At 49.5% G+C, this 26972-nt stretch overlaps 1 long non-coding RNA gene across 1 annotated transcript; it reads right to left on the bottom strand.

The window, feature by feature from the left end:
* Positions 1-1656: 1656 nt before the first annotated feature.
* On the bottom strand, positions 1657-26972 carry LOC132029069 (uncharacterized). The gene is made up of 3 exons (XR_009407683.1): positions 26795-26972; positions 10615-10828; positions 1657-1793 (listed from the first exon to the last, which is right to left on the bottom strand). It is a non-coding gene; the product is annotated as an uncharacterized LOC132029069 (long non-coding RNA).

The raw sequence follows: 26972 nt of genomic DNA, 5'->3' as shown, positions 1-26972 counted from the left end.
TCTTTTTTTCTCTCTCTTTATCTAAAATAAATCCTTAAAAAAACACCAAACTTACACAATGAACACTAAAAAAGCCCAAATAGGGGTGCCTGGGTGGCTCAGTGGGTTAAAGCCTCTGCCTTCAGCTCAGGTCATAGTCCCGGAGTCCTGGGATTGAACCCCGCATTGGGCTCTCTGCTCAGCAGGGAGCCTGTTTCCCACTCCTCTGCCTGCCTCTCTGCCTCCCTGTGATCTCTGTCTGTCAAATAAATAAATAAAATCTTTTAAAAAAAAAAAAAGCCCCAAATAATCTGATTAAAAATGGGCAGAGGACCTGAATAGACAAGTTCTCTTTTCCAAAGAAGTCAACCAGATGCCCAAAAGACACAGGAAAAGATAAGCAACATCACTCGTCATCAGGGAAATGCAAATCATAACCACAATGAGAGATCACCTCACACCTGTCAGAATGACTAAAATAAGAAACACTTATAAGAAAGTAAGTGTTGGGGTACCTGGGTGGCTCAGTGGGTTAGGCCTCTGCCTTCAGCTCAGGTCGTGATCCCCGGGTCCTGGGATCGAGCCCCACATCCGACTCTCTGCGCTGCAGGGAGCCTGCTTCCTCCTCTCTCTCTGCCTGCCTCTCTGCCTACTTGTGATCTCTGTCAGATAAATAAAGAAAAAATCTTTAAAAAAAAAAAAAAAGAAAGTAAGTGTTAGCGAGGATGTGGAGAAAAAAGAACCTTCATGCACCATTGATGGGAATGCAAACTGGTGCAGCCATTGTAGAAACCTGTATGGAGTTCCTCAAAAAGTTACAAATAGAATTACCACACAATTCATGAATTCCACTACTGGGTGTTTACCAAGGAAAATGAAAACACTAATTCAAAGAGATGCATGCACCCTTATGTTTACAGCAGCATCATTTACAATAGCCAAGATACAGAAGCAGCCCAAGTGTCCACTGATAGATGAATGGATGAAGACGATGTGGTGTACACACACACACACACACACACACACACACAGAAGAATATTACTCAGCCATTTCTAAAGAGGGATGAGATTGAGCCATTTGTAATAACATAGTTGAACCTAGAGGGTATAACCTAAGTAAAATAATTCAGACGAGAAAGGTAAGTGCCATACGATTTCACTTAAAGAGGAATCCAAGAAAAGAAAAGAAAACAAAAGGCAGAAACAGACTCATAAATACAGAGAAAACATTGATGGTTGTGGGGGGCGGGTGGGGGGAGATGGAAGAGACAGAACGAGTAAGTCCTGGGAATGAAGGTTCGGAATCCCTGCATTGTGTACTTGAGACTCATGTCCTGCTGTGTTAATTATACTTCAGTTAAAAAAGAAAAAAGAAAAGGTGGGGCACCTGGGTGGCTCAGTGGGTTAAGCCTCTGCCTTCGGCTCAGGTCACGATCTCAGGGTCTTGGGATGGAGCCCCACATCTGGCTTTCCGCTCAGTGGGGAGCCTGCTTCCTCCTCTCTCTGCCTGCCTCTGTGCCTACTTGTGATCTGTCTGTCAAATAAAAATTAAAAAATTTAAAAATTAAAAAAAAAAAAGAAAAAGCGAGGCCAGAGAAAAGGCTCTATGACGGTGCCTGACCCTACAGGCGCTCTGAATGTCCAGAGTCACTGTGGTCTCCCCCTTCTCACCTCCAGTTTTCGTTTCCACAGTCTGTTACTCGAGGTCAACCGTGGTCCTCATCGGAAGCTCCTGGGCAGCCTAATGCTAAGTCACAGTGTCTCCGCTGGGGCCTCCTGTCTTCTCATCATGGAGCCTTTCATCATCTGGCATCCTCACAAGAAGAAGGGAGAGGACAGACCGTAAGATGCCCAGACAGAGAGAGACCACATTCACCTACCTTGTGTCACGGAGTACTGTGATGATTGTTCTGTTCTGAATGTGAATCACTGCTGTCTGACTCTTAGGGAGCCTGATTGGTCCCCGAAGCTTTATCACAGGTATGCATGTGGGTGTAGGAACAGACATGGCGCATATAGGGTTTGGTACTATCTGCGGTGTCAGCATCTACTGGGGGGTCTTGGAACGTATCCCCCACAGAGAAGGGGTGACTACCGTATCTCAGGATCCACACTGAAACCAAGTGGGTGCAGTGTGCCAACTGATAATCTGGAACGACTTGAATCTCTGTCCAGAGGGTCTGTGTTCTGCTGAATGGAAGACGGGAGAGGGAGAAGCGTAGTAAGGAACAGCAGGTTGAGCCCTCCGATGCCCCCAGCGATTCCTTAGCCTGGAGGTCCACGCGTGGCCCGGCCTTGCGCACCCGCACGCCCGCGCCCCCGTGCATGCGCCTTGGGAGCTCGGCCATGTGGAGCTCTCTGAACTGCAGCAGCCTTCCAGTCCGCTTTGGGTCCTCTTCCAGACCTTTCTTGACACCCAACACCGAAACGCCTCTTGCAGCCCTAACCTAAACCTCATGCGAAGCCCCCAGTCTTTCCTTCAGTGTTACAGGGAAGAGGGCTGAGTTTTATGGGAGGGAGAAGACAGGCATTTATATTTAGACGTGGTGAAGGAAAGCAAGTCTCATGCTGCATCTGAATCAGAAACGAGGCTGAGACCCTTCTTTATTCTAAAAGCCAACAGCTGCTCAGAGACAAGCAGATTGAACCACTTCCTCCTTGCTCAGAAACTCCGAGTACGTGTACACACACACACATACACACACACACACTTTATATACACATATGTTTGGAAGAATGAAGAAAAAAAGCACAAAGAAAAATAATTCATTGATGATGTCATCTGCAATTCTGGTGCACGGTTACACATCTCATGTCTCATGATGTCCTGCAATAAAGAACGTTCACGAGTCCAGACAATTCTCTCAAACCAGGAGGTTAAGGATCGCGTGACAGATAAGCACTCACCCGCCAATTAAGACAGACCAGTTGCTTTCATAAAACACACACAGAGATGTTACTTCTTTTTTTAGATCCTCATGAAAAATTTCAAACACACACAGAAGAATAGTGAAACGACCCCCTCCTATACCCATCACCCAGACGGAACATTCCAATTAAGTTGGAAGGAATCATGAAACAGGAAGTCTGTAGTTTGGGAACAGGGCATAGTTAAATTTAGCTTTCCTGGGAACTTGCTCCAACTTGATTAATCAGCTAATCAAAGCTCTTTGTCTGATTTCAGTTTCCTTATCAGCGTAAAGAAAGGCTGTTCACAGCTCACCATCTGTGCCCGATTTCTATAGGTCTGGGTCGAATGTTCACACCCTGTTCAAGATTGTCCGTCTTAGCTGATCCCTTTCTCATCAGGTTGGGGGAAGGAAAGGATGACTTATATTATTTTCTATATTTATTTCCACAAAAATGAGACCTAGATTTTAAAACTGCAATCTGCCGTGTTTGAGACGGTGGCAGGATCCCCATGTGGGGACGATCACTGGGCCGATGGAGCTCTGCACCTGGCCACCAGGAGAGAGTTCTGGACGGCACATCTGTCACATGGTCTGACCTGGGAGACCATGTCAAGAGAGAAGAGTGTGGGTGAAAGCCAGAGCCAGAGTGGAATTCTGTGGGACACTCCCATCCAGGGTAGGTCAGAGCTAGGTCCTGACAGAACAGAGGAAACGCAGAGCTGACCCCACAGAAGGAACCGAGGACAATCCTCAGAACTCAGCAGGAGAAAGGCATGCACAGAGGCAGAGATAAAAACCCAATTTCTACCCAGCCCATCTCATCCCTCTCTCCCAGCCCTGTCCATCTCTTCCCCAGCCTCTCAGTCTCTCCCCGTTCTGGAATCCCTGGTCCCCTGGGGGGGAAGACTGCCCTTCGTCCTTTCCCCCAGTCCCCTTGTCACCTTCTTCCTCCCCAGTCCTCTTGGAATAGCTAATTCCTTCTCAACAGTCAGACCTCAGCCTTTCTGACTTCCCAGGGAGATCAGACCCTACTGTTCTCTGCTCTGCACTTTTCCTCTATAAAACATTCAGGTGGTCATTGTGTATCTTCCTGACTCTTCATTACCTACTGCCCCGAGGAGACCATGAACCCTAGGCGTGGAGACTAGATCTGTTTCATTCACATGGTGGATGCCAAGTGCCTTAGTGGCTGGCCTGAGTTGTGCTCAGTAGACAGAACAAACGAAGGAAGGAACGAATGAAGGCAAGGAGGTGCTGGCGCATTCCCAGGACTCAAGGCCAGCTATTCTTTCTGGAATTGCTCAGAAGGGCCAAGCTATCATCTGCAGTTCCGCTCACAACCCTGGGGAAGGCCGACTGTGGCCGTCCCCTGCTGCCGCTCCCACGGCCAGAGTCCCCGCTGGGGTCAGTCCGGCCTCCTGCTCTCCAGCCACAGCTCAGCCCTGCCCGGATCATGACCATACTGGCTGTCTCCAGGGCCTGGTGAGGGTGGAAGCCAGACTGGAGTGAGTGGGAGGTGAGGACAGGGAGACAGTGGATGTCCACAGCTTCTTCACAAGTTTGGCTTCGAAGAAGAGAAGAGAATTAGGGTGATAGCTGCAAGGAACTCTGGGGTCAAAGCAGGTCTTTTCTTTTTATAATTTGGGGAGAGATTTAAACATGTTTAAAGGTTTCAGTTAGGAGGAGGAAGTTGAAGAAACAGGAGGGAGAAAGAATCCAGAGAAGAGGAACAAAGTCATTTCTAAAGGGCCCACGGATGCTAATACCAGCTCCTTCTGCTTCCCGGCTGGCTGAGGCTCCGACAAGTGCGGCAGCCGCTCCCCCATTTCCACGTGGGCTGCTGGAGCTCCCGAGCAGGGCCAGGAAGGGAAATGTCAGAGCACTGGGTCTGAGTCATTACATTGACTGCCCACCTTCAGCTTATAAAGAGGTTGGAGAGGCCTAGGAAGGAACCAGGAATTCTGAAGTCAATTTCTGCAGGAGATGTCTGCACAGTAGAGTGCAGGGGGAGAGGCAAGGTGTGCTTTTTCTTTTCTAAGATCAACTGAGGGGGGCCATCTGCAGGACCTGAAGGGTGGTCCCTAGAGCAGGGGATACACAGGGGTACCTGAGGCATGCCCAGAAATCCAGGGGAGGCTGTGGCTGTGGGCTTTCACGAAGGGCTCTGTTTAAGAGGCAGGTGAAGGTTGGTCAAATGTGTGGATCAGACGTGCACCCCGAGTGTGAGACAGAGTGACCGGTGGTTGGTCTAGATTAACGAGTCTCACCTGGGGAGACCCTACGCCCCCAGAGACATTTGGCAAAGTCTGGAAACACTTCAATCATAGTGACTCATGAGGGGGGGGCGGTCATCTAGTGGGCATGCAGGGGGCGCAGCTACACACCCTGCAGGGCGCAAGCTGGGGCAGTAAGGCGGGGAAGGAGTGCAGGTTTTGTGTTGGCAAAGTCCCTGTATGAGCGAGCGAGTCCCTGTATGATGGTCTCAACTCGTCTTCTGCTAGGAGTGAAGGCAATGTGGAGGCCACGGAGATTGGAAAGAATGGATAATGGAGACAGTCGTTTTAGGAGGGGGAGAGCTAGGTGACACAGGACAGGGTTGTCAGACAACAGGCAGGAGAGAGCAACAGGGGCCCCATAAGAGAATGGAGGGTCCAGAGACAGAGTCAGTACAGATTCCCGGAGTGGGCGGGGGGGGGCAGCACAGCGCGCCTGGCCCTGGAGTGGCACCGGGGTCCTCCCTGCTAGCAGGCCCATTTTCTCTTACTGCCCAAGGCCTCAGTCCGCTGTCGGCATCCCCTACCAGCCACATCCGTGGGCCGGGTCTCGGCCTGGCATGACGTGCTAAGTGCAGGGAGGTGTCCACCTTGGCAGCTCCCGCTTTGCCTTAAGGAGAGGAGACCCCCTAACTTGCACCTTGTAAATGTCATTGAGTGCAGTTTGAGCCCCACATGCTCTTGGCATGAGGCGCCTTTTGCAGATGGCCTCGGTGCTGTGTGGTGAGTGACAGGCACTGGCCCTGACCATGGGGGTTGGGGGGGGCGGAAGTTCACGGCAAGGACACAGCCCTCACGAAGGAGGAGGAAAGATGAAGAACCTGCTCTGAAAGGGCCAGAAAGCAGGGAGGCCTTGGGGACCCAGAAAGAGCAACTGACAGTCTCAACCAGCTGCTGCCGGATGGGTCAGCTCCTACCTCTTCTCGGCTTTTTCCTCCTTCCATTCAAGGCTCAGAGTCCCAGGACAGAGTCTCTGGGGGCGGGTGGGGGGAGCAGTGGCCTCAGCCTGCAGGGAGGGCAGACACGGGATCTAACACCCACAGGCGTTGGGGAAGCATCTGGGGAAGTAGAGGCAGGCTTTCGGGAGAGTGGTCTGGACGCTTATTTCCTGGAAGGCTCCCCAGAGGCCCGTCCTTCCTGACAGAGTTGGATGGACACAGAGCTGCAAGACAGCTCCTGGTGGTCGCTGAACCCCCCAGTCCAGACTCATCTCCTGCTGCAGCAGGCCTTATGCACTGTCTCGCGGGGGGACACGCACTGCCCCCTTTCACACCCACAGATAGGCGGGTTGTGCAAGCGGAGCCCTAAGCCCGTTCTTGACCTCGTAAAAAAAATTTTTTTTCTTCTAAAAGGGAAAAACACTATTTTAGTCACTGTTTTGCAGAGAGGAAGAAAGTCCTGTTTGTCCTTATGATTCATGTTGGTGGTTTCTGGATGATGTTGTATTGATTCACGACGACTCCCTCGGCATCTGGTGTGAGTTAAGTGGGGCTTTCTTTGGGTGACAGGAAAATGCGAGATCTGAAACAGGGCTAACGTGAGAAGGAGCCGGGTGGGAGCTCCGAGAGAGTTTGAGCAATCCTCGGGGCTGGAGACGGTCCTGCTGGATGCTGCACGGGCTGAGCAAAGTAAGCAGAGAGCGACATGTGGCTTCAGTGTGGGGCGGCCCATGACGGAATGTCTGCTCCTCACTTTCGCGCCAATGACTCCTCACGGGTCAGAGGGCTTCCCGTACCGTGTTGCTTTATCCTGTTGCCAGTATCCCGACTAGACCCACGGGGGAAGTAGAGGCAAACAAGCTGCCATGGGTGTCCGATCAGGGGCCCAGGTTTTCTCTGGTTGGTCCATGACGCTTCCCGGAGAATCCCGGAGCCTATCTAGCAGTTCCGAATGGGAGATGATCTGGCCACCGGTGGAGGCCGTTTTTAGCTGTCGTGGCTGGAAGGGGACTCCTGGCCGCCAGTTTGCAGAGAGCTGGGAGGCTGCTCAACATCCCACAGAGCACAGGACCGTCTCCACAACGAAGAATTTTCCAGCCCCAGATGTCAACAGAGCTAAGGTTAAGAAACTGCTCTAATCCAAACCAACCCTTAATCCCAAGTGACTTGATGGTTTCAGGTCATTAACTGACTTAATGAAAAGGCCTCGAGTTATGGTTAAAAAGAAAAAACAACAACCAAACAGATTTCATGAAAAATCATGAAATTTCTGTTTAAAAACTATACAGTTGACCCTTGAACAACATGGCTTTGAACTGTGGGGCCCCACTGATACACAGATTTTTTCCATAAATACAGTCCAGTCCTGTAAATGTATTTTCTTTTCCTTATGATTTTCTCTTTTTTTTAAGATTTCATTTATTTATTTGACAGAGAGAGACACAGCGAGAGAGGGAACACAAGCAGAGGGAGTGGGAGAGGAGAAGCAGGCTTCCCGCTGAGCAGGGAGCCCAATGTGGGGCTCGATCCTAGGACCCTGGGATCGTGACCTGAGCTGAAGGCAGACGCTTAACGACTGAGCCACCCAGGCACCCTCTGTATGATTTTCTTAATAATGTTTTTTTTTCTCTAGCTTACTTGATTATAGGAAAATAATATATAATACATATAACATACGAAACGTGTATAAATTGTGTTATCGGCAAACCTTTAGTCATCAGGGGGTTGGGGGTTCTCAGCAGTTAAGTTTTGGGGGACTCAAGTTATATGGATTTTTGACAGTGGAGTGGTCCATGCCAGTGCAGGGGTCCTGCATTATTTCAAGGATCAACCATATATACCTTGCCTAGATTTTAATCTTTTTTTTTTTTAAGATTTTATTTATTTATTTTAGAGAGCAAGTGAGCAGGGAAAGGAGCAGAAGGAGAGGGACAGGCAGACTCTGTGCTCAGTGTGGAGCCCAGTTCCGGGCTCAATGTCACGACCACGAGATCACGACCTGAGCGGAAGTCGAGTTGGACGATTAACCAACTGAGCCCCCCAGGAGCCCCAAGAACTTAGTCTTTAAGTACCATTCTCTGCTGAAAAGAGCCAGGGCTTCTGAGAAATGGCTCTCCCAGGACTGGAACAGGCAAGCAAGGAAAACAGCAAAGACCATGATGTGGATTTAAGGACACAGGAGGCAACCTGAAGGAGCAGTCTCTGCTCGCAAGTGGGATGATTTGGGTGTCGAAAAAAAATGCCAATATGCTGAAATCCATATCTGCTATCCTGTGGCTTCTAGAATTTTCTTTTATAATATAAAAAGAAATGGTGCTTCCATTGCCTCTCAAACTTAGGTGTTCTCAGTTTTCTTTAGCGTTATCCACAATGGCTGGAAGGAAGTTTGCCTCATCTGGGCTCTGCTCCAGAAAGGGAGCCAGAATGAGGCACATGGTAACCACACAGTCATCATCAAACAAACCAGGACTGCACACTACTCTGGGATGCTTGTAGCTCTTGTGTGGGAGAGGGCGTGAAATGTGTTAACAGGTGACTGCAGAATAGATGGGTATGTCTGTGGGAGGGTACTTTCGCTGGAATCTTCCTCTTCCAAAAACCCAACTCTAGTAAGTTTAAACAATAAAAAGAAGCCATGGGCTCATACAATCAAGACATGTAGACGGCGCTACTCAAAGCACGGTCCATGGACTGGAATGTTCCACGAACTGTTACAATCCCATAAGGGGGTACAACTATACAGCTGAAATGACCACATGCACAATCCTCTTTGTACTAACCTCCTTTCCTCTGTTGTTGATAATAATAAGGAATAATGAGGGGCGCCTGGTTGGCTCAGTCAGTTAAGCATCTGCCTACGGCTCAGGTCATGATCCCAGGGTCCTCGGATCAAGCCCTGCATCCGTCTCCCTGCTCAGTGGGAAGCCTGCTTCTCCCTCTCCCTCTATCCCTCCCCTGTTTGTGCTCTCTCTCTCACTGTCAAATCAATAAATAAAATCGTTAAAAAATAATAAAGGATAATGAGAACACCTAGATTTAAGAGGCAATAGAAGTGCCACTCTTCAGGAGGGAAACTTCTTTAAATTACAGGTTCATTTTTACCATATGTTACAAAGTATTTCATAAAGTAACAGGGAACATACTTGGAAATAAAAAAAAAAAAAAAAAAAAAAGAACTGCCTTCGTTACAGTTTGAGAAACACTAGCTGAGTGTGGTCGTGATTCACCATCCCAGCCGTCCCTTAAACCTACCTGCTGAGTTTTGACAACTCCTCATCCTGTAGCTCATTCCCAAAGATTCTGTCTTAATTGGCCTGGGGTGGGGCCAAGGCATGGGTGTTTCTGAAGTTTATAGGGCGGCTTTGATATAGCCAGAGCTGGGGACCAGTAGCCTCAGATGAGACTTAACCCAGGGCTCAAGTCATGGACTGTCATCAGAAACCTGTGTCCTCACAGCACTAAATGCTTAGGTTAGAAAATTAGACGGATATCACATCAGTGACCCCAGCTTCTACCTTAAGAAACTAGAAAAAAGTGAATAAATTAAATCCAAAAGGAGCAAATGAAACAAAACAGTAAAGATTAAAGAAGATATCAGCAAGACAGGGAAAAGAACAATAAAGAATATCAGTGAAAATCTTTGAGAAAAATCTTTGAAAAATCAATGAGAAAAATCAATGAAATTGATAAACCTCTAGCCAAACTGGCCAGGAAAAAAAAAAAAAAAGAGAGAAAACACAATTCACCAATATCAAGAAGGAGAGAGGGGACACCAATACAGAGTGCATGGGTGTGAAAAGGCTAGTAAGACAATACTGTGAACAACTTAATGTGAATAAATTCTGTAACTTAGATGACATGGACAATTTCCTTTTTAAAATAATTTTTAAATTAACATATAATGTATTATTAGCCCCGGGGGTACAAGTCTGTGAATCGCCAGGTTTACATACTTCACGGCACTCACCATAGCACATACCCTCCCCAGCCCCCCCCCTTTTTTTTTTAAGATTTTTTATTTATTTGAGAGAGAGAGAGAGAGAGAGAGAGAACATGAGCAGAGGGGAGGGGCAGAGGGAGAAGAAGGCTCCCCACGGAGCAGGGAGCCCGATGTGGGGCTCAATCCCAGGACCCTGAGATTGTGACCTGAATGGACGGGAGACATTTAACAGACTGAGCCACCCAGGTGCCCTTAGACAAACAATTTCCTTAAAAGACTCCAACTACCAAAGCCAACTCAGAAAGAAAGAGGTAACTGGAATAGTCCTATATTTATTGAAGAAATTGAATTTATAGCTAAGAAACCTCAGAAAGAGAACTCTGGGCCAGATGGCTTTACTGTTCAATTCCACCAAATCTTTCAGGAAGAAAGAATGGCAGTTCTCCACAAACTCTTCCAGAAAACCGAAAAGGAGACAACACTTCCCAACTTACTGTTTCTGACCAGCTTTCCCTTAAGACCTGAACTAAAAACATTATAAGAAAATATATAGAGAGATCCTTCAAACTTACCATTCTTGAGAAAGTCATCTCTTGCTGCCTTCTCCTCCACAGCTCTTTTGAAAATGGGTTCTTCTAACCCAGGACCTGGCCCATACATAACTTCAAACTGTACAACATGGCTTCCTTCTTTCTGCTGTAGATGTTGGGCCCAAAGGCAGCCTTTTCACCTACATCGGGACACTGGCTCAAAAAGGTGTGCTGGGACCATTCTTGGGAGGTTGACCTAAGAGACACAAAGGGAAGGAATAGTTAATGACCTAAGGAGGGAGACTCATACTGACCCAACAGCTGTGGCAGCCATATTGGAACCACGAAGAGAAAAGAGAGAAAACGGGTCCAAAGACCGAATTGAGTAGATACACAAGCATAGGCAGAAATTTCAGGAGAGAGGGGGAGACTGAGAGGGAGGTAGAGAGAGAGACCAAGAGGGAGAGAGAAAGAGAGACAGAGAGACTGAGTTAGCAGTGAGGGAATATCCCAATTTCTGCCCCTTGTGAGGTCTCGCTCTTCAGATTCTTTTGGATTCATGGAAGATTCTTTCTACTTGACACAGTGAGTAGAATTCCCTTTCCTATAGGCAGAACTACCCTGACAAACAAAATGCTCAGTGAAAGCGAAGATCCTTCCATTCCTGCATGTTAAGGCCTTGGTGTCAATTCCTAGCCTAAGGATACCATGGGCCACCTTCTTCCTTCCCAAAGTCCTCAGGGATTTAATTGGATTCTCTTCTCTGTGTGTTTATTAAAATTGAGAAAAAAAATTGAAGTGTAACATACATATATCGAAGCATACAATTCTTAAGTATATACCTCAAATAATTTATACACACACACACACACACACACACACACACACACACACCTGTATAACCACCACACAGATACAGAACATTTCTAACACAGAAAGTTGACTCTTTCTATTCTCTGTGGAGTTGCAGACCAGATTATGAGCAGTTCTTGGGTGTCTATGTGCAATGGACTCAGTTGTGCTCTTCCATAATGCATGTCTTACAACATTAACCCCATGGGACTGTATTTGGAGATACGGTCTGCACAATGTAATTCAGATTAAATGAAATAATAAGGGGGGGCCCCTAATCTAACACAACTGATGTCCTTGTAGGAAGAAAAGGCACCACAGCTCAGTCTCTTCTTCCCCTGCCCCTCCCTTACGTGCACAAAGATGAGGTCCTGTGAGCACCCTGAGACGGTGGCCCCTTACCTACACGCCAGAAGAGACCTCACGATGAAGCCGACTTGCTGGCACCTAGATCTTGGCCTACCAGCCTCCAGACGTGGAAGAAATACATTTCTGTTGTTTAAGCCACTGGGTCTATGGTATTTTGTTTTGGCATCTGAGCAGATTAATACACCATGGGACCCATACAAAGGACAAAGAGAGGAGAAAGACGTCTTGAACAGAAAACTACCCCTGATAAGACCTCAGGCAAGTGATTTCACAACACAGGCAGGTGGCCCGTGCCCAGCGTGGCAGGGGAGGAGAGGGCAGGCAGCACAGCCGGCAAGCCCGCAGCCCCTCTGGCCACCGGGTCTGGTCCACCTCTAGGCTGGCTTGGACAGTGCGCAGAGACATTTGATCAATTTGGAACTGTAGTTAAATGTCAACCAACAGCCTCTCATCCATCTGTCCCCTAGGAAGTGCTCCAAGACAGCCCAATAGTCCAATAGGGCTTGTATTTGATTTTCCGGAGCCAAATGTGAGCCTGGTGGGCTGAGCATTGACTTGTAGGAAATACGGAGCCCTTACCATGCGACGGGCTGAGTGCACTGGGCCAGCCGGACGGTACTGGGCCCCTCTGGAAACAGCACACTCTCTGGTATGAACTGGGAACACCTCAGCTCCTCGGAACTCAGTGACACCTTACAACAGGTCACTGGGAGGGGTCCATCCTGGTCTAGGCCCTGTACTTTGTCATTGTCCACTCCCAGTGTTGTCAGATGGCCACTCACTAAACTTGTCCCTCCTGTCGGAGCTGATGTATCAGTGAGAGAGAGTTTCTGGTCTCTCTCTCGCTGCAGTAACTGTATTTCTCTCTCTCTCTCTTTAAAGCTTTTATTTATTTATTTGACAGAGAGAGATCACAAGTAGGCGGAGAGGCAGCAGAGAGAAAAAGAGAGGAGAAAGCAGGCTCCCCAGCGAGCATAGTGCCCAATGCAGGGCCTGATCCCAGGACCCTGGGATCATGACCTGAGCCGAAAGCAGAGGCTTTAACCCACTGAGCCACCCAGGTGCCCCACCTCTCTTTTTTTCAAGATTTTAAGTAATTTCTATACCCAATGTGGGGCTCAAACTCACAACCCTGAGAGTAAGAGCTGTGCATTCCCATGACTGAGCCAGCCAGGAGCCCCATGCAATTGCTTGTTTCTGTTGTTAGGGCTTTCCTGCCCCCTTGTTGCTGCCGTGATTTCTCTTCTTTCTTGTTCCTGCAACGCTGAGAGGCAGCCCCTTCACCCACAAGACCCAACACACAAGACCATCCTGTCTCGGTTGCTGCAGTGGAAGGTGCTGGAAGGATACATCCCAGACTCAAGGTAGCAGGTGCCTCAAGGCATGGGGAAGGGATGCAGTCAGAGAGACACACTCTGGGGCTTTGGACTCTCTTGGTGATATTTTCTTTTCCTTATACTTGGTGATGGGACGTGAGCATTCTCTATTAGTTTTAATGCCTTTTTATATGTCATATTTCATAAAAAGCTTTGTAAAAAGATTACCACAAAGCTGAGCACCCTACTTCCCTCCCAGCGGAGTCTGGAGACCAGCAGGGGTACCCCTCAGACTGGGCCCATCGATGGTGCTGGAACCTCTGTGCAGGCCAGGTCCAGGGTCCTGGGAGATGTTGCCCTTGGTTCCGAGAATGAAGCAGCATTTTGTGGGCGCTGCTCAGGCTGCAGAAAGCACAGACTCCCCCAGGAAGTGGTTGGGCTTCTCGTTCATCTGAGAGGAGGAGGCGGATATGATGGACACAGCCAAGCGGGACAAAAACCAAACAGGCATACGAACAAAACCGAAATCCTGACCCTTGTTTCTGGTCCTGGGGTGACTGTTGGACATTCTGCCATCACAAGAAAGGGGAGCACGAATGGGGGCCCCCCCAGTCTCCTGGCATTCCAGCCCAGTAGAGCTCCTGACATTCTACCCCAGTAGAGCTCCCTGGATAGTTCTTTCCCCCTTTACCCCTTTGCCCACAGCAGCTTTACAAAACTCCCTCTTGTCTTGACCTTTTGAGAAGCCGGCATAGTGCCCGCAGCCAGACAGCCTGCTTCAGAGGGGTCTTCTGGACCCTTTGATAGCCTCTTTTGGGAGCAAAAATGCCTTCCAATCAAAGCACCATTTCCCTGTCAAGGCAGGCCCCTCTCTGTCCTGCAACTGGCACCTTTTGGGGATAAGAGTTTTCTTGGAATTTATGAAAACACTCCATATTCATTTTGTACCAAAGATGTAAAAATGTGTCTTTGTGTGAAAGGAGAATGCAGATTTTGCTGTGGTTTTTTTTTTTTTTTTTTTAAGATTTTATTTACTTGACAGGGAGAAATCACAAGTAGACGGAGAGGCAGGCAGAGAGAGAGAGTGAGGGAAGCAGGCTCCCCGCTGAGCAGAGAGCCCGATGCGGGACTCGATCCCAGGACCCCGAGATCATGACCTGAGCCGAAGGCAGTGGCCCAACCCACTGAGCCACCCAGGCGCCCTGCTGTGTGTTTTTAAGATTGAAAAAAAAACCATTTTGGGGTGCCTGGGTGGCTCAGTGGGTTAAGCCGCTGCCTTCGGCTCGGGTCATGATCTCAGGGTCCTGGGATCGAGTCCCGCATCGGGCTCTCTGCTCAGCGGGGAGCCTGCTTCCCTCTCTCTCTCTCTCTCTCTCTGCCTGCCTCTCCATCCATCTACTTGTGATTTCTCTCTGTCAAATAAATAAATAAAATCTTTAAAAAAAAAAAAAAAGAAAAAAAAGAAAAAAAAACCATTTTGTTTATTTGAGAGAGCGCATGTGTACGAGTGCAAGCTGGGGGGAGGAGAGCAGAGGGCGCAGACCCCCAACTGAGCAGGGAGCCTGACCTGGGACACAGTCCCAGGACCCTGGGATCATGACCTGAGCAGGAGACAGATGCTTAAGAAGGCACCCTTGGTGGGGTTTTGAATCATAAGCAGATATTTTTTTCTTTCCATAAAGAGAAGCAAACAATACAGCTGCATGGTGGTATTACATGGTTTTTCCGCTTCTGGAGGAGAATTGGAACCACAGGGGCCCCTGGACCATCTCCAAAGCCAATTTTCTAGGAAGCACTGTTTCTACCCTAACTATATGTTCTCACCTATTTCTCCCCGTTCTGTATTCCCACTTCTTTCATTTCCATCCACCCACCGAGGCAGCTCTCCCCCAGGACCTCAGCAGCGTCCTTGCCACTGTCACCCAACAGACTCCGTTCGGCCCTCATCATTCCTGGCTTCCCAGGGCCACTGGACATCTGGGGCCTCTTCTTCCTTGAAACACCCCATCCTGAGTGTGTGGGACACCACCTCCCCAGGCCCTCTTCCCTTTGTGTCCCCCAATCCTGGGGGCCCTGGTCACTCCAGGTCAGCCAGGGATGTTCAGCAAGGGGCTCTCTTGAAGTCTGGGTGAATCACCTACGTCACAGTCGGTAGAACTCAGAGGCCTCCCCCAGGCCGCTTCTGATCTCCAGACGCTCTAGGGACTCTAATCTTGAGCTCTGGCTTCCTGGCATGTTGTCTCTCTGTCTGTACCATGTAGACACTAATGAAAAATACAGCCTCCTCTTGGGTTTCCCATGCCGTGTAATCATACCCCACACTGTGGGGTTATTAGACTTTGCTAAAGGTTTTGGGGTGTTCCAGGTCAGGGGTCACGTTAGGCCTTGCACAGCCTCCCACCATCCTGCCCACCCCCTTTACCTTTCATTTTTCTGTGGTAAACCCCAGACCTCCCCATGCCCTGAAGTGTCTCCTGGCCTCTGAATCCTGAGGGCTGTGGACTCCCAGGCCCTCGGGAGTGGGGGGGTCTCACCTTCCAAAACAAATGCTTAGCATGATTTGTAACAGAAATTCTGCAGGAGACTGTTTAAGCGGGTACCTGGGTGTCTCGGTCAGTTAAGCGGTGGACTCTGGATTTCGACTCAGGTCATGTTCTCAGGGTCCTCTGCGCTCAGCTGGGAGTTTACCGGAGACTTTCTCTCTCCTTCTGCCCCCTCCCGCATCCATGCGCTTTCTAAATAAAATCTTTTAAAAATAATAAAATAAAAAATATATTTCTCCACCTTGTTCCAGCCTCGCTGTTTTCCCCTCGCTCCAGACCCACATGTCCTATGGATACCTCAGACTTAGCACGTCCAAACCGGAGCACATCATCTCCCTTGGAAGCCAGCTACTCCTCTCTCTGCTCCCATGATTGGCGTCCCCATCGGGTCAGGTGCCCGGGGCTTCCCAGACTGCTGGGCCCGGGGTCCAGGCCTGCACCACGTCTCCCCCAGGGAAACTGTTTCGGGCCCGCACCTTCCATCCGTCCTCACAGGGCAGCCACAGGCGCGGTTCTCAAATGCCGTCTGATCATAACACAGCTCTATGCCCAGCTCCCCCGTGGATCCCAACATCTGCTGACGTCCCAGCTTGTGTCCCACAGCCCCCCAGCCCCCCAGCCCCTGCTCCAGCCTCTGGCTCCCGGGGTCCCGTCCCTTTGCTGTCTCAGGCTTGCTCCTGAACTCCCACTTCTGTGTCTGTCTTCTTCCAGAAACCTTTCTGCACCCCCGACTTGAGGTTAGGTGCCCTTCCTATGATGGGGGAGGGTATTAATAGCTGCTTGGCCAGTCAGAATAGCGTAAACAATGAACTCTCTGGGGAAGGTAAGGGAGGGGGAAAGGTGTGTTTATATGTGGGCGCTGGAGTGTGCAGGGGGAGAGGCACAGCCCGAGGTCGAGAATCAGGAAAGGACGGTTCAAAAGGGAAAAGCCAAGGAATAATCATGGAAGCTTATCACTGAAGATTACGGAAGTAAATACCAAAAGAACTAACTTAAAGAATGTGAACTTTGCGGGTCTAGATCGGGGAGTGTTGCTATTGCGCCAATATTTATTGTACCATGGACAAAATAAAAATTGAATTAGGAAAACAATTGAAACAGATCAACTCCAAGCCACTGAGCTTGGGTGAGGAGGGCTGATCTGGTCCCACCCATCCCCGGGACTTTAACGGCACATTTGGAAACTAGACCAACCACGGTTTCAAGGAATGCCCAGGAAACAAGGAGGAGAACCTCCAAATGCCTTAGATAAGACGCAGCCACTTGAACAATGAGTCTACGATTCAGGATGGCAGAATTTTGCTGCATTTCGTTTCTGTAGCGCAGGCGTCTCTCTCTTGCAGTTTGCTGGGCATTCGGATCTAGAAGAGACTGGAGTCTCTCCCCCAGGCTGTTTTCCCTGAAACCTACAGACTGTCATGGCCCCACATTTAAGAAGATGTGTTTATTGGGTGGTTCCTCCTGGTGGCATGGGTGCCTTCCCAGTCCTCTGCAGAGAGGTGAGGAGGAGGAGGGCTTGCACAAACCGGGGGTGGGAGGGATAGGGAGCACCATTCCCAGAGCTGTCTTGGACAGTATGTAGGATTTTTTTCCGATGGGATTCTGGCCGTTTTAAATCCAGGAAACTGCATGTTTTGGTTTGGTCCTTCCCAGGCCAAGTTTCTACACAGATTTTCAGCAATGTCAATGCATGATATATAATTATAGTATCTTTAAATTAGGAAGAGGCTGAGTGAAGATGCTAATAGAGCTTGCTGCATTTAGAAAAGCTTTCAGCCCGCATCGTGTAGAACAGGGACCTATTTTACTATTTTATTTCATAGTCACATGTGAACTATGTCTTTTTTAAGCCTTGGAAAGTTGTATGTATTTCTAAAGCCTGCAAAAGGGAGCGTTACCCGTGTGGCCCGCCCCAGAGATTTCCAAGAACACATCTTCTGTGGGGTTTGTAACATAGAAGACTTCTTGGAGGTGTAGCTCCAGGGTTTGCCCCCGTATCTGAGAACTCTCACACCCACCACCATTCCTGAGAGTGGGGTCCTGCTGTCCCCGGCCCCATGTCCGAGCATGCATGCTCCCAGAGCCCTAGGACAGTGGGGAGGGCTGGCCTGATGGAAGTGCTCCCTCGGGCCTACAGATTCGGACCCCGGGCACCTGGAGACCCCATCAGCTGGCACAGGCACCACATGTGTAGGGTCATGAAAAGAACTGTCATGGTTCAGCAGAGATGAGAGAGCCTCTCTGCAAAGAGAGGGAGAAAGGAAAAGCAGATGCTCTGGGCAAGCAGAGAGGAGAGATCTCATGTCCTGAGAGAGGCCAGCCGGCAGACACCTACAGGGACCAGGAGACAGAGAGACAGCAAGACAGAGAGACAGATGAATAGACGTAGGAGACAAAGGGACAGAAATCTGGCCTTGGCTTCCCACACGTCCCCCTACACCCTCCACAATCCACCCCCCACCCCGGCTACTCTCCGCCAACATCCCTGGGCTGGCCCTGCCACCAACAGTCTCATCATCCTTTCCTCTTAACCTAATGGACAGGACTCTGTCCCTTCCAGAAGAGTCCTGGGTGAGTCAGTCACCAGACAGTGCTTGGCATGGAAGGGAGCTGGGGCTGCTATTTTGTGTCTGTTCTGGGAATCTATTTTCATCCTTTTTTGGGGGGGAACACTTGGTGCTTTCTTTCCCCCAGAGGACTGGGAATTCAGTATGTCAGTATAATAAAATTCCCCAAATACGTCTCTTTGTCCAGACAATGGTATTTTTTTCCTAGTCATTAAGTCAATGCTGCTGTAAGAGTGACACTGAAGTGACTGGGTTTTATTTTTGTCCCCAAGGTACAAAAAGTGCTGCTTACTTTCTTACTGCGTACAGGCGGGGTGATGTGTCCAAGGCGAAAGTTCCAGAGCTTCAGAGGGCTGGGAATGGTTGATCTGTGGTGAAGATCTGCCTTGGTCATGACCTCTGCAGGGTCAAAAATCCCACAACTACATGTTGAGACGTCTGCCCACCAGCTCGTAGTGCATAGTGGGAACTCAGTAAACACACTAGAAAGGCTGGGCAAGGGACGCACATGTGAGTGCTTTGGAAGGAACGTGGCCAAGAGCCAGCAGGGGGGAAGGAAGGAGAGCAGGGGGCCGAGGAGCTGGCCTTCAGGGGTGCTCTCTCCATTGCCACTCCTGCCCAGCAGGCAGACTGAGGTTGGGTCGGGGGCAAGCGCCTGCTTGCCTCTGGTCTGGCTTACCTGGAAGGACATAAGGCTTTTCCAGGTCCACAGGCGCTGAGCTCTGGAGGGCGGGGGCCACAGGGGCTCCAGGAGAGGAACCGAGCTACCTGTTCCACACCATAATAAATACAAACACGCCACTGGACTCCGAGGACGTCATCCCCATGAGCCCTCCGTGGCCTCTAGCGTCCCTTCCCCAACTCTGCATGGGGAAAGGAGTGCCCAGTCTGAGCCCACCCAGGGCACAGCGTGATCATAGGTTCTAGGAAGACGGTCTTGTGGGTTACCCTCTGGGGCCAAGAGGCCCGCAGGATCACAGAGCTGAAGCTGCCAGGGGTGGGCTGGGCAGTGATCTGCCCAGCGGACTGCCAAGGAGGGTTGAGGCTGCCCTGCCAGGCCTGTCAAGGGCCAGCCCTGCTCTGAACATTGGCTCCATCTTCCTTCCCTTGTCACTCCGGGCCTGGGAGAAAGAACAGGGCGGGCAGGGCTCAGAAGGTGCTCCAGAAGTGTTGCTGGAGGGAGGAAGTGCTCTCCCTCCGCAGGTGGCCTTTAACCTCTGCCTTTGCCAAAGGCCCCATGAAGCCAGTTGTCCTGCTTCCCCACCAGAGATTTCCTTCCATTGTCTTCTGGGCTTCAGGAGTCCTGGGAGCCTCTCATTCCCTCAACTCTGTGGTTTTCATTCCATTGTCACAGGACTTGACTGTTGCCCTGCTAAGTTCAAAGCTGTCTTGGTTATCAAGATTTTGGAAAGTTATTTAACTTTGCATTTTCTGCCCAAAATCTGGGGGAAGTTTTTATTGTTTTTCCATCAAGTTTAGGGATCCCAACAAGTTGTTATCTTAGGGCTAGTGGGCCTCTCATTTTAATTAGTGCAAGATGACCCATCTCTGTTCATTATAACGTCTTCCATTCGTTTATTTGACAAATACTAAAGGCTTACTATGACCTACGTACTGTTTTGGGTTTTGTTTTGTTTTTTTTTTTTTTTAAGATGTTATTTATTTATGAGTGAGTGAGAGAGAACACAGGTGCAGCAGGAAAGGGCAGAGGCAGAGGGAGAAGCAGGCTCCCCACTGAGCAGAGAGCCCAATGTGGGATTTGACCTTAGGACCCTGGGATCATGACTTGAGCCGAAGGCAGGCGCTCCTCTTTGTTTTTTTAAAGTATGTTCTAGGCCCAACATGGAGTTTGAACTCAGCACGTGGAGATTAAGATCACATGTTCCAGGGACTGAGCCAGCCAGGCACTGCTGGACGAGGCACTGTTTCAAGTTCTGGCGAAACAGCCGTGAAGAAAACCGACAAGACTCTCTACCTGTGAGTGTGTGCATGTGCCTGTTTGTGTGTGTGTGTGAGACAGACAGCAGGTCGGGGGCAGAGAGAGGAGGGGAAGGAAGGAGAGAGAAGAAAGAGGAAGAGGAGAAAAGAGGAAAAGGGAGAGGAAATATAAACTTGTTTTGATGATTAATTCTGTTCCACTTGATTTTTTCTGAAATTTCAGGGACTTTTTTGTCGCCCTGTATGTTCACACTTTCTCCTGGAAGTCTGGCACGGTCCCCGGCTTTCCTTCCCTCTCTCAGTGATTTCCCCCACGTGCCACACAGGTTTCCCTGTCGCTCCTCTGTTTAATCACCCAGCCTCCTGTAAGCTTATTCACCACAGCAAACAGTGACAAGCGGAGGTGACAGGCCCCCATTCCCCTGCCCTGTCTTTGTCTCATCCCCCAGCCCTCCCAACAATAGGTAATAGCTGTTTTCTCAAATCTTTTTTCCTTTCAGTTGAGAGATCTATTTCAGAGAATAGGATTATCAACAAGATTTCACTGCCTTCTCCTTTTACTTTTGTGCTGGGGCTTTCTCACTGGGATCAGATTCATTTTCTTCCTCTTATATTCAGACTTCTTAAAATTCATGTGTAAATCCAGTAAGAGCAAGTGGATATTTTTTTAAAAAATCACTGAGGGGCGCCTGGGTGGCTCAGTGGTTTAAGCCTCTGCTTTTGGCTCGGGTCATGATTTCAGTGTCCTGGGATCAAGCCCCCGCATCGGGCTCTCTGCTCAGCAGGGAGCCTGCTTCCCCCTCTCTCTGCCTGCCTCTCTGCCTCCTTGTGATCTGTCAAATAAATAAAATCTTTTAAAAAAAAATCACCGAACCTAGTAGTATATATGTGCCCAAAAGGGAAGAGAAAGAAGAAAACAGAAAGAAGGGGGCAGGGGAGGACAATGGAGGTCGGGCTGAGGTCCTGCCTTTCACACCTCATGGTGGGTGACCCTGAGGGAGCAACAGGAAAAAGGTGTGGTGGCATCTGTGGCTCTCTCAGTGGGTCAGGTCCCCTGTGCCTCTAAGGCTGTGAGTGTCTCATGTATGCTCTCCACACCACAGGACCCATAAGGCAAAATCCAGCTACGCCTGGGGCTTCACTGGAGAGACAGTCATCTGCCCCCACTCAGCAGGGAAACCAGTTGAGCTGGATTTTTCTAGGTGGTACTGGAGAGAAATTCGTGGTAACGGAAGGGACTGTCAGAAGTCACTGACCAGATGACATAATGTCTTACATGGAGAGTTTAGAACCCTGTCCTCTGGGGAGAAGTGACCCCACTGTACCAGACAGGTCAGCACCTCACGCCCAATGGGGATCTCGCAGGCCCTTCTGATGGGCTAACATCGGCAGACACCCCTCCCCTTTATAGGCCGTCCTGACCATCAGTGGCTTGGTACAAGTAGACAAGATGACCAGCAAGATTCCTCCTGTCTGGAACCTAAAATTGGGACTAGCCCACGAAGAAGGGGCGGTTAGCCATAAAAGAGCTGAGGTTTGAAGGTCACGCACTGTCATTTCTTCAGGTCAGCCTTATTCACCATGGGAAGGGACATCGTGTACCCCGTGCATTAACTTAACATCCACAGGCTCTTGGGACGGGCCAAGCACCATTCTAGGTACGGAGGATACAGAGATAAAGCAAGTCCCAGTTCTCATAGCACTTACCCAGAGGCAAGCAGTAAATACAAGAGCAAGATGGCCAGAGAAAGGCAGAAAGCCCTCAAGTGTTGGAGCAGAGCCGTGAACTCCTTTCCCAAGTAACCATTTTCCTTTTGGGAGATAGCTCTCGGCTCGCTACTGGGTTTTGTTGTTGTTTCTAAGCTGAAGTAGGAAAGAAGGGTTGACGGAAACCATGGACTACTCTTCCTTGGTTTTGAGAATTCCCCATCCTCTGAACTCACAGCTCCCCAGGGTGGGATCAGGTTAAGCTCCTGGTCTCTCTGGCAGGTGGAGCAGAGCATGTGACCCAAGATGCCACCAAGGAGAGGCACGTGCATGACACTAAAGGACACTGAGAAGCAGGTGCCAAGGAATCTTCTCTGGAGAATCCAGCAGATCCATCTGGCTCCCAAAGGTGGCAGTAGCAAGCATCCCAATGGTGGTCCCCATCCCAACGGAGGTCTCTGCCCACCCGGGCAACAGCAGTGTGTGTGTGTGTGTGTGTGTGTGCGCGCAGTGGGGCTCCTACAAGGAATGATCCCCACAAATGACCCCCAAGCCTGGTTCTCTGCCCTCCCTGACGTTTTCTGAGGTGCTTACTATCCTGTAATAAGTTCCTCTTCAGCTTAAACTAGCCAGAAAGGAGTCTGTTGCTTAGAAGTCAGGGCTCGCATTGGCACGCAAATGGAGAAGGGCAATAACCTGATACACGAGGACAAGATCAGTTCAGCTACAGGTCTGTGCTGTGCTGGGAAGAAGTTAGCACAGGGTGATGTGATGGGCCTCTCCAACGGAACTGAAGGAATAAAATGTAGCCCGGCAGCATGACATCGGTACTGACTGCATGTCTAAATACATCCGATCAGAAATTATGTATCATCTGTATCATCATTCACGCAGGATCTACAAATTTGTCATAGTGGGGGGAAGAAAGCACACAAGGTGATGTGAGACAGACACAAGCAGGGGTGGGGGCTCTTTTTAACAGGGTGCTCAGGGAAGCCGATCTAAGGAGCTGCCATTGAGCTGAGACCTGAAAGGTAAGAGGGAACCAACCATGCAAAGAGGTGGAAAGGAGACTCGTAGGCAGAGAGAGCAGAAATATGAAGGATGAGCCTGGGAGGTTGAGGGATGGAGGGAAGGTTGCTGGGTCCGGAGGTCAGTGCAAGTAGGCCAAGGACATGATCAGCCTGGGAAGTAAGCAAGGGCCAGGTCACGCCAGGCCTCCCAGGCCAGGGTCAGGCCTTCGGATTTTGTTCTAAGGATGGTGGAAATCCCTGAGAGGACCTCAAAGAGGGAGCAGCCTCCTGAATGTCCCCCACCAAGCCTCACCTCCTGGTATTTACAGCCTTGCGCAAGCCCTTCCACACGAGAGTATGGCTGATCTGTGCACCCACCAGGACACTGCAGAAAGGGCGGTGGGTGACTTTTGAGGCTAGGTCATAACAGACCGTCTGACTCTGCCTTGCTCTCTCGGATCACTCCCTCTGGGGAAGCCAGCCACCATGTGGTGGGGACGCTCAAGCAGCCCTATGGAGAGGTCCACCAGTGGGGCCCTGGAACCTCCTGCCCACAGTCCTGGGACCGAGACAGCTCGGAAGCGGATGCTCCAGCCCCGGTCAAGCCTTCAAATGACCATAACTTCCTGAGACGGCCTGAACCGGAACCACCCAGCTAAGCAGCTTCAAATTCCTGACCCATAAGTGGGTGAGACCGTAAATGTTTGTCATTCTAAACCAGTGAATTTAGGGATTATTTGCTACCTCCTTCCATTGTTCACAACTGGTGTCTGTTTTGCCTGCGGGGGGTGGGAGCATGCTTTCGAAGCTGTTCGGTATTTGGATTATCAGCGTGAGCAGGAGTCATCACATAGAGGGGAGTCATGAGTGAGGTGAGACCAAATGGTAGATAGAAGCAGAGAGAAAGGCGCACTGCTGGGAGGGCTGAGTCACCCGTGCTGGTTGGAAGAGGGTAGAGCAAAGGCCTGTCACCGCCCGGCCTGACTAGCATCTTGGCTCTTCCTGTACCCGGGTTGTTCTCCTGGGCTCCTGAGCTATGAGACCAGGCTATGATGCCCCACGACTTGGGGTGATAGGAGTTCCCCTCCTTGCTCTACTCAAGCAGTTTTTAACTTGACACTGGAGGGTTGGGTTGCTATTCTGGTTTCTTCTGGGCTGGGGAGAGTGCTCAGTCCAGGCACAGGTCAGTGCCCAGGAGCTCCTTCTGCCTCCATACAGTTAAGGTCACATCCTGACCTCACAGCCGCCTCCCCAGCCAGGTGGATAAGGGGTTGTGTGAGGGAAATCTGCTTTGTTCTCTCTTCCCATTCCGAGGGGCTGGGTCATAAGGACCCTGCATTCTGAGCAAGGTTCTCCCTCTCTATGCTGGCTGTGTCTTAAGAGTTCGTTTGTGTTGATTTCAAGGACGCTCAAATGGGTTTCGGGATAGGAGGTACTAGAATTTCAGCTCATTATAATAGTTTCTGGAAAATCACACACAGCATTCCCACCTGGGTCATTAATTTAAAAAATATTAAACAGAAAAAGTTCAGATATGAAAACATAAAAAGTGGGGCACCTGGGTGGCTCAGTGGGATAAGCCGCTGCCTTCGGCTCAGGTCATGATCCCGGGGTCCTGGGATCGAGTCCCGCATCGGGCTCTCTACTCAGCAGGGAGCCTGCTTCCTCCTCTCTCTCTCTGCCTTCCTCTCTGCTTACTTGTGATCTCTCTCTGTCAAATAAATAAAATATTTAAAAAAAAAAAAAAAGAAAACATAAAAAGTGAACCTGTCTTAATGATGAGGGAGCAGGAGGCCGGCTGAGGACAAAGCAAGAGCTGGCGCCTTGCACCCCCCCTTCACCCGCTCCCCTCCATATGTGGAGCATTCCTCAGGCACCCCTGACTGCCATAAAATGATAAATAGTTAACTTGCTGAGATCACAATCCTGCAAGACACGAGTCTCCCTTGGTTTGCAAATGTCCTTGAGATTACAACAAAGAAGTTAACCTTATCAATAGCCCAATTTGCAAAGACCCAGAACTCAGTTCCTCAAGCCCTAATGTCAATAAATCTCATTAACAAGGATGCTTGATAGCAGGAATGTAACATTCCACCAGACTTCCAATTGTCTTCACTTGATAGCAACTAAGCCTTCAATATCCTGATAGTATTCTTTGCCCTAATAGCCCTTCTGGACACCCCTTTGTCCTCACCTACCCAACTCCTGTGTATATAACCAACCACTCCTCACAACCCGGGGCAGCCGCATCTCCGCCTGCCCACGGGCCCTGTCCCCGTGCTCTAATAAATCACCTTTCGCACCAACGACGTCTTAAGAATTCTTTCTTTAGTCGTCGGCTCCGAACCTCCTCACCCCACCGAACCTGACTTAGGTTCTGGGACTTCATCATTTCTCTTCCACACTCTGATTCTTGAGATCACGTCCAGTATTTCTTGAATACAAACAGTGCTGTGATGACCATACTTGTTCGCACAGCCATGTACCCTGAGCGGGTACAATCTATTCTTTCCAAAGAATAGATTCCTTCAACTTTACCTAAACATTTTACGTGTTGGTAGGTTCTCCCAATGGCCCATCAAAAAACTCTACTAGCATACAATGACCACAGCATACAAGAACACCCCTTTCCTTTTGCCAACACTAGATATTACCAATTTTAAATCTGCATTTCTCTGATCCCTAGTAAGCGTACATGTCCCTTCTCAACTAGCGGCCATTTGAATTCTCCTGTGAGTTGCCTGTTCTTGTCCTTCGACCATTTGTATATTGGAACATAAAGCTCTGTATTTATTATGAAGGGCCCCTCAGTATTTTAGAGTCATTACGCACGTTGCACCTGTTGTCTATACTTTGTATTTTACCTTTGATGTGGTCTTTAGTGCTACAGAAGTTTTAAATTTTTGAGGTTGAATCTGTCCATTTTTCCCTTTAGACTTTCTAGATTTTGGTGTCTTTTTTTTTTTTTTTTTTTTAGATTTTATTTATTTATTTGACAGAGAGAAATCACAAGTAGATGGAGAGGCAGGCAGAGAGAGAGAGGGAGGGAAGCAGGCTCCCCGCCGAGCAGAGAGCCTGATGCGGGACTCGATCCCAGGACCCTGAGATCATGACCTGAGCCGAAGGCAGCGGCTTAACCCACTGAGCCACCCAGGCGCCCTAGATTTTGGTGTCTTGCTTTAGGTAGGGTTTCCCCACTCCAAGAATGTAAAATATATATATTTTATCATATTTTCTTTCAGTCCCTTACCTTCCCTTTGCTCGCCAATGTCAAATTGTCCTCCAGAAAGGTCGTGCAGATTTACATCACATCAGCCTGTCTGCCCACGCCCTCACGAGCCCTGAGCTCAGCAGTCTTTTCAAATCTTTGATAAGAGTGAACCACCAGGAGCTCCCTATTTTAATTAGCATCTCTTTAATTATGAGTGAGGTCCAGGACCTTCTCATAGGGGTATCAGTTCTCAGTATTTCATTCCCTGTGAACTGCCTGATCCTATCTTGGTCCCAGTTTTTCAGTTGGGTGTTGGCCTTTATCTTACTGATAAAGGGCTCATTGTTTACAAAGGAAATGAGCCCTGCATCCCACCCATCCCCCCAGTTTGTCTTTGGTCTCTGCTGCCCTGCTGTCCCTTAGAGGCATCTGTCGCCAGCTGCTCAGTGCCCTGGATGGGGTTGCGAACAAGTCCTCCCCACAGTCCTCCCCACACGGCACCTGTCGCCTGGTGAGCTGCCTGGACCTTACTCTCCCTGCTCCTGCACACACCCCAAGAGCTAGCTCCCTCTCTTCCTAGCGTCTTTTCCTGAACATTTCAGGCTAGAGTATTACCTTCCACTGCCCTGTATTTCTCATCATCTCTGATACGGAAGGATATCGGTTTGCAGTTTCTAGTCCTATGACAGAGGCTTGAAACACATACCTTCTCTGGGCTCCTGGGTGACTCAGTCGGTTAAGCATCTGCCTTCGCCTCAGGGGATGATGATTCCGGCGTCCTGGGTTCGAGCCCCGCATTGGGCTCCCTCGACTGGGAGCCTCCTTCTCCCACTTCTCCTTGCTTGCGCTTGCTCTTGCTGTCTCTGTCATTATCATCTATCTCT

Source organism: Mustela nigripes, chromosome 13 (assembly GCF_022355385.1).
Source record: "Mustela nigripes isolate SB6536 chromosome 13, MUSNIG.SB6536, whole genome shotgun sequence".
NCBI classification, from domain to species: Eukaryota; Metazoa; Chordata; class Mammalia; order Carnivora; family Mustelidae; genus Mustela; species Mustela nigripes.
The sequence above is the reverse complement of the archived record's forward strand: the minus strand, read 5'-3'. Positions and strand labels throughout refer to the sequence as shown.